An 8,373-nucleotide genomic window follows, 5' to 3' on the forward strand; every position below is an offset into this window, starting at 1 on the left:
ATCTTGCAATTAACTTAACCAGAGAGGTAAAGGATCTATATTCTAGAAACTACAGAACACTCATGAAAGACATTGAAGAAGACACAAAAGATGGAAAAGCATTCCATGCTCATGGATCGGAAGAATAAACATAGTTAAAATATCTATGCTACCCAGAGCAATCTACACTTTCAATGCCATCCCAATCAAAATACCAATGACATTTTTCAAAGAGCTGGAACAAACAAGCCTAAAATTTGTGTGGAACCAGAAAAGACCCCGAATCGCCAAGGAAATGTTGAAAAGGAAAAACAAACCTGGGGGCATCACGTTGCCTGCTTTCAAGCTACACTACAAAGCTGTGATCACCAAGACAGCATGGTACTGGCACAAATACAGACACATAGACCAATGGAACAGAACCGAGAACCCAGAAATGGACCCTTGGCTCTTTGGGCAACTAATCTTTGACAAAGCAGGAAAAAACATCCAGTGGAAAAAAGACAGTCTCTTCAATAAATGGTGCTGGGAAAATTGGACATCTACACGCAAAAGAATGAAACTTGACCACTCTCTCACACCATACACAAAGATAAACTCCAAATGGATGAAAGACCTCGATGTGAGACAGGAATCCATCAAAATCATAGAGGAGAGCATAGGCTGTAATCTCTTTGACATCGGCCACAGCAACTTCTTTCATACACATCTCCAAAGGCAAGAGAAACAAAAGAAAAAATGAACTTTTGGGACTTCATAAAGATAAAAATTTCTGCACAGCAAAGGAAACAGTCATCAAAACTAAGAGGCAGCCCACGAAATGGGAGAAGATATTTGCAAATGACACTACAGATAAAAGGCTAGTATCCAAGATCTATAAAGAACTTCTCAAACTCAATACGCGAGAAACAAATAATCAAATCAAAACATGGGCAGAAGATATGAATGACACTTTTCCAATGAAGACATACAAATGGCTAACAAACATATGAAGAAGTGTTCAAAATCATTAGCCATCAGGGAAATTCAAATCAAAACCACATTGAGATACCACTTTACGCCAGTTAGAATGGCAAAAATTGACAAGGCAAGAAACAACAAATGTTGGAGAGGATGTGGAGAAAGGGGATCCCTCTTACATTGTTGGTGGGAATATAAGTTGGTACAGCCACTTTGGAAAACAGTGTGGAGGTCCCTCAAAAAGTTAAAAATAGAGCTACCTTATGACCCAGCCATTACACTGCTGGGTATTTACCCCAAAGATACAGATGTAGTGAAGAGAAGGGCCATCTGCACCCCAATGTTCATAGCAGCATTGTCCACAATAGCTAAATTGTGGAGGGAGCTGAGATGCCCTTCAACAGACGAATGGATAAAGAAGATGTGGTCCATGTATACAATGGAATATTACTCAGCCATCAGAAAGAACGAGTACCCAACATTTGCAGCAACGTGGACGGGACTGGAGGAGATTATGCTAAGTGAAATAAGTCAAGCAGAGAAAGACAATTATCATATGGTTTCACTCATTTATGGAACATAAGAAATAGCAGGGAGATCAGTAGGAGAAGGAAGGGAAGAACAAAGGGGGGATAAAGAGAAAGGGGAATGAACCATGAGAGACTATGGACTCTGGGAAACAAACTGAGGGCTTCAGAGGGGAGGGGGGTGAGGGATTGGGATAAGTCGGTGATGGGTATCAAGGAGGGCACATATTGCATGGAGCACTGGGTGTTATACACAAACAATGAATCATGGAACACTACATCGAAAACTAATGATGTACTGTATGGTGACTAACATAACATAATAAAATTTTTTTTTAAATTAAAAAAAATTTAAAAAACTAAAAAAAAATAAAGTTGGGGTGTAAGGACTACAGATGTATGGCTCAGTCCTTTTGGACTTCACTCTCCTCTTGGCTCAGGTGCCTGCAGAAAGCATGTTCTCTGTTCTGCTCTCCATGTAGGACTGTTAGCGGGACATGTTTCATCCTTGTCGGGAAAGCCTTTGGTTCTCCAGCTCTTCCTGTGACCAGACAGATAAGTTTTTTTGTGGGCACAGTGTGGGTAAGTCCACTGTGGTCATAGACCTAGAGTCCACATTCTTCAATCCATTTTTAGCATTAATTGAGATAAAAGTTTTGATCTTTAACTGTCCAGATCTTGTGTCTATCTCTTGGTTGGTTTTAAACTCAGGAGGGGAAAAAAACGGCTTAGTTCTCTAAAACTTTGACAGATATGATGTATAAGCAAACTCTTATTTTTTTCCTACAACTAGGAGTAATTTTTTAAAATCAGTATTTCAAGTCTAGATAGGAGTGCTATCTACTGTAACAACTATGAATCATTTAGGATTAAACTTTGTTCTCTATTTTTATTTTTTATTTCATTAGTTTTCATTAACAAGTACATGCCCATTAAATACAATTTGGAAACTAGAAAAAACTAGAATACTTACTCTTATAAGACTGCCACTCAAAATATACGTTTGAAACCAATGTTTTGGAATATTTCCTTATGAATAAATTCTACAAGTAACACAACTGTGTCTTAGTCACTTTGTAAAGGAGGCTGCTGGTCTATTATTGATCACTCCAAAGGCAGAATCTTGACTTAATAATTAGTTGTGGTCTACCTAATTTGTCTACACCAAGAGAGCTTCTTTAACTTACAACTTCAGGGAATCAACAAAATAATTTTTCTGAGAATGACCAAACTCACTCTTTGTGAAGAGAACAAAAGATTAAAGATGATGAGCACTGAGCAATGTATAGAATTGTTGAATCACTATATTGTACACCTGAAACCAAAATAGCACTGTATGTCAACTACACTGGAATTAAAAGTAAAAACTAAAAAAAAAAGAGAACTAGAGTTTACATACTGGATTATATGCAACAATCTCCAAAAAATGAACAGCATCGTCTAATTCTGGCCCCTAATCCTTCTTTCCAAGAATGAGTGACAGTATTTTCTAGAGCATGCTCCTTCTAGCAGTCTGCAAAATTTCTGGCTGCCTGTTGCCTTGCTGTGTTTGGGCACCACCAGGAGTCCTGTGATGCTTCTGCTCCGTTTCCCTTGCTGAGTGCGCTGGCTGACCACTAAGCTCTTTCTGGTGGGCTCTCCTTGGGGCTGCATTGTCTCTGTCCTGTTGGATTTCTCTTGAGCATTATAACCATGGGAAGGACATCTTAAATATCTTTTGGTGGAAAGACTCATTTCCTTGAGTCTGAGGTGAAGAAGGAGACCCTCCCAGGCAGGGCGTAGACCTCAGGAACACTTCCTGTGCAGTGTCATTTAACACTGCAGTCTCCTACAACCCAGCAACAACTGACAGGGACTGATGATGATCATCCAGTACTGCAGGCTGTATAGGAATAAGACTTCATTTAAAAACATAGTCGTAAGGTATGTGCTACATATATCCAATAAAAGACAGGGTTTCCTGAAAAGTATTCTTCAGATAAGAGAGTCACCATATGTTCAAGTCGTTACAAAATCTGTGCTAGGTGTCCTCCCTCAATTATTTTGTTTTAAATAACAACATATTATTTGGGGAAAGACATGTTAGCTTAAAAAAATCACTTCAGTCAATGATAGTTTTCTGCGTTTATTGAAGTCATCTGCTGAAATCTTTAAGTTAGTGAAGAACTTCATACGAAGTTAATAATTCATTCCTGAGTGTGATGGTTAATTTTATGTGTTGGCTTGGCTGGCCATGGGGTGCCCAGATTAAGCATTGTTTCCTGGTATGTCTGTGAGGGTGTGTTTCTAGGATAAGATTAGCATTTGAACTGTAGACTCAGTGGATTGCCCTCCCCAGTGTGGGTTGGCATCATCCAATCCATTAAGGGCCTGAATAAAACAAAAGGTGGAGGAAGAAAGAATTTGTCACGTTTTATCCTGCCTTTCTCCCTGAGCTGGGACATCTCTCATCTTCTCCTGCCTCCAGATTGGGATTTACACCACCAGCTCCCTAGGTTCTCAGGCCTTTGTACTCGCATTACATCACTGGTTTTTCTGGGTCTCCAGCTTCCGGCACATGGCAGATACTAGGACTTTTCAGCCTCCACAATCATGGGAGCCAATTCCTTAAGATAAATCTCCTCTTATATCCTATTGGTTCTGTTTCTCTGGAGAAGCCTAATACGCTGAGGTCATGACTACACAATTGTAAATGTTGGTTTTATTTCTAAATAAACCTTTAAAATATGGAAACCTCTTTACAGATGATGAAGACATTGATGTCAAATATGCCTCTGAAGAGTTTGAATAAAATTTTTTCATTGAATATGAGGGTGGAAACATTTTTCTATCAGTATAATTTCTTCCTTCTTTTTTTTTAAGATTTATTTATTTATTTGAGAGAGAGAGTGAGAGTGTGAGAGAGAGAGAGGAGAGATCACAAGCAGGGGGGAGGAGTAGAAGGAGAAGCGCACTGCCCAATGAGCAGGGAGCCTGATACAGAACTTGATCCCAGGACCCCGGGATCATGACCTGAGCCGAAGGCAGACGCTTAACTGACTGAGCCACCCAGGCGCCCTATCAGTATATTTTCTATATTTGTGATTTGGGATATATATTTCAAACTAAATTAATAGATTAAATATTATAAGAAGATCTTTAAATATTTCATTTTCATTGCTAAAAGTTTACATATTCCAGTTTTCTGCCCCCTGTCCCTAAATTTCAGTTGTTTTAAAATTTTCATTAGGATAATGGGGTGTAGTATTCACAGTTGCCTTATATTCAGGCATATATAATATAAGCAATTGTGCATTTTCTTTCAAACATTCAGTGTTGCAGCTTCGTCATTCCCCCCGGCTTTATGAAGTTGTGATAAACGTAATTTTAATGGCCACATAATACTGTGGGTATACTAGAGTTTATTGTTAGACATTTGATTGTAATTTGTTTTTCACTATTATAAATAATGCTGAGACAAAGTATTTTTGTATGAAACAATTTCTGTCCTAATATTATTTTCTTACAATAGAAGTTCCTGAAGTAGAATGATAGGATAAAGGATATAAATATTACTTGCCAAACTGTTTTTTAGTAAGATTCTCCTCTTTTTTTTTCTTTTTTAAAATCAATGAACACTTTCACCATGAAAACATTAATGGGCCAATTTCACTATCAGCATTAAGAAGTTATATTTATTTTTTTCATTTTAGCTATTGAAAGAGATGAAAAAAGTTTATCTCATTTCTGTTTCAGGCTATCTGATTATGTAATAAGATCGAACATCACCCTATTTATTTGTTTTATTCCAATTCTGTTAAGTGTCAGTTGGTATCATTTACCTGTTTATCTACTGGGGACTGTAGTGTTTTTCTTATTGATGGGCATAAATTATTTATCCCAAAAAGATAAATAAATTTACATATTTAACTACTATTAATTAAGCATCTACTACCATGCTAAGCTCCGGGGATACAGGATGAAAAAGTGATCATAGTCTCTATTCTCATGGAGCTTATGTTTATGGGAGAGATAAACATTAAACAGTTATATATTGTGTATATATTATATATTACACAATGACACATTGTGTACATATTTTGGTAAGGACTATGAAATAAAAAATATACGATGCAATAAGAAAACATAATATAAGAAAACAATTTAATAAGGAATTAGGAAAAGTTCTCTTGGTGAGAAAGTGACAGCTAAGCAGAATCCTGAAGGACGAGGAGGAGTTAGGCCATACACAGAGACAGATATTGCAGACAGAGGGACCTACATGGGCAAAGACCCTGAGGCAGGAGAGAGCTCAGGGTATTAGAGTCACTGAAAGAAGAAGGATATCACTACAACACAAAGAACAATGGAGGTGTTGGAGGAGATGGTGCTAGAGAGGTGGGTAGAGTCGTGGTCACACAGGGCCTTTTAGGCTGTGTTCGAGAGTTTGGATTAAGTGAAAGGCAGGATAGCAGTAATTAAAGAACCTAGGTTTTGCAGTCAGACTAACTGAATTCAAATCCTAACTCAAATCCTAACTCATTCCAGTTGCCTATTTGGGGAAAATTACTTCATCTCTTAAGGCCTCAGTTTCCTTATCTGTGAAAGAGGCTGGTAAGGGCAGGGCTGTGAGGATTAACTGAGATGAAGCAGGTGGGGTTCTTTGCACAGCGCCTGATACATTGGTTACTATTAAGTGCAATGTGCAGCTGTTGAAGTCTTTTGTGTAGGATAGTGACACAATCCCATTTATTATGTTTCTAAATGATCCCTGGTTGCCACATTGGAGGGCTCAGGGAGATTAGCTAGCAGGTTAGTAGAAGAGAAGGCTCGGTCCAGGATGGTGACAGTGGGAAGGTGCAAGAAGTATTTTTGAGGAGGCATTGAGAGGGATTTGTGATAAATTGGATGGAGGTGGTGTGGGAAGAGGGTGTCAAGGATGACTCCCAAGGTGTCAGGTATGCATGAACCACAGGGCAGATATGGGTGTGACTGAGATTTACTGACAGAGGAACACTGGAGGAAGGGGCCTTTGGAAGAGTTAGGTTTGGACGTATTAAGTTACAGAAGACAAGTGGAGATTTGTATGTCCAGGTATTGGATCTACAGGGGTGGAGATCAGAAGAGTGGTCTGAGCTGGAGATAAAGATTTAGGAGTCACCAGGATACAGATGGATATCTCAAATCGAAAATGGATGAGGTCACCCAGGGAGCAGGAAGGCTCAGAAAGAGGACAGGGCTCATAGCCAGGCCCCAAGGAACTGTGACGTTTAGAGGTCAAGTAGAGGAGAAACGGCTGACAAAGGAGGGAAAGCTGGAGAAGGAGGAGAAAGCCCAGGAGAGGATGACGTCATCGTGGAAGCCAAGAGAATAGAGTTTCAAGAAGCAGGGAGTGCTCAACTGGGTGGAATGCTCCTGGAGTTTTCCTGGCACGGCCCCAGGCGCTTCCTTGGAAGAACAAAAATCATCTTGTGAGTTGAAGGGTGAATGGCATAAGGAAGTGGAGAGCAGCACATGTGAAGTCAATCCTCCTGAGAAGGCCCAGCATTGACCCTTTGTCCTCTTTACTGCCCATTCTTTCCCAGCTTGCCTATTAATGATTTATTTGAGTCACAGCAGTTTCACATTTCTATGTGGGATCAGCCCTACTTTGAAAAGCTGAGGATTTCAGACAACTGAGAAGCTCTCCCAGAACTCACAAAGCTGCCCTGCCCTCCCCAGCTGCCTCCCTCCCAGGCCGCAGCAGCTTCGGTCATCCCGAGGGAGCCAGCGTGGAATGAGGCTGCCGTGAGGGAGCAGGTGGGCCCAGCCCACACGTCCCAGCGGCCACCAGCTCTGCCCTGTGAGCTACCTGGGAATGGAATTTCAGCCTGGGAACCCCTGCCGCTCCTGCTGAGCGGGCAGGAGAGGCTGAGGCAGGAGCCCTGTGGAGTCCGAGGGCCTGGCAGGGCCTCCCAGCAACTGTGCTCTCTCCTCTCTATTTCTCTCCCCTTTCTCTTCCCTCTCTCTCTCTTAAACCTATGTAATCCCCAAGCATATTTCTGTAAAGCCATTGATTAACTGAAAATGTGAATGGAGAGGGAGAGGAAGCTCAGAGTTGAGAACAGTTATAGTCGTAATAAAAGCTTATAGTGAGGGGCGCCTGGGTGGCACAGCGGTTGGGCGTCTGCCTTCGGCTCAGGGCGTGATCCCGGCGTTGTGGGATCAAGCCCCACATCAGGCTCCTCCGCTATGAGCCTGCTTCTTCCTCTCCCACCCCCCCCTGCTTGTGTTCCCTCTCTCGCTGTCTCTATCTCTGTCGAATAAATAAATAAAATCTTAAAAAAAAAAGCTTATAGTGAATAATAAAAGCATAGGGGCTTCACTGATTTTTTTTTATCTCACTTAATCCTTGCAATAATCCTATGATGCGGGAATCATTATTCCCATTTTACAAATAAATAAACAGAGGCTTAGAGAGCTAAGAAAGTTTCCTAAAGTCACATGGTGGTAAGATGGTGATTCTAGGTTTCTCTCTCACAGAGTCCGAACTTTTCATCACCATGCTATAGGCCTCGATGACAATGAGGTGGAGAGAAGAATGTTCCATCTATTTGTAATTAGCATACATTTCGGGCCGTGTTTGAATTAGCTACACATTAGAACGTTATAAAACACTTTTGTACCCTGTGTCCTCTTTAAAATGTAATTTTTTTTTTTAATACCGACGGAATACTGTTTTATGTTTGAGGTCTTCGGATCCCAGAAGGTTTTTAAGGGAGTTGATTTTATGCATTTGCATAGTTTCCCTCTTCTCTAGCTCTACTTCTATATACTTGTCTACTGAGCAGAGAGATTAAGTTACTGCTAAGTTTCATTCTGCTAATCTATAATCATAATGCATTTTTCTTCATGCTTTTTATGAGGGTTGGCAGTGTGTGGTCAAACA

The sequence above is a fragment of the Ursus americanus genome, chromosome 9 (genome assembly GCF_024610735.1).
Source record: "Ursus americanus isolate L20-20 chromosome 9, mUrsAme1.1.p, whole genome shotgun sequence".
Classification (NCBI taxonomy): Eukaryota; Metazoa; Chordata; class Mammalia; order Carnivora; family Ursidae; genus Ursus; species Ursus americanus.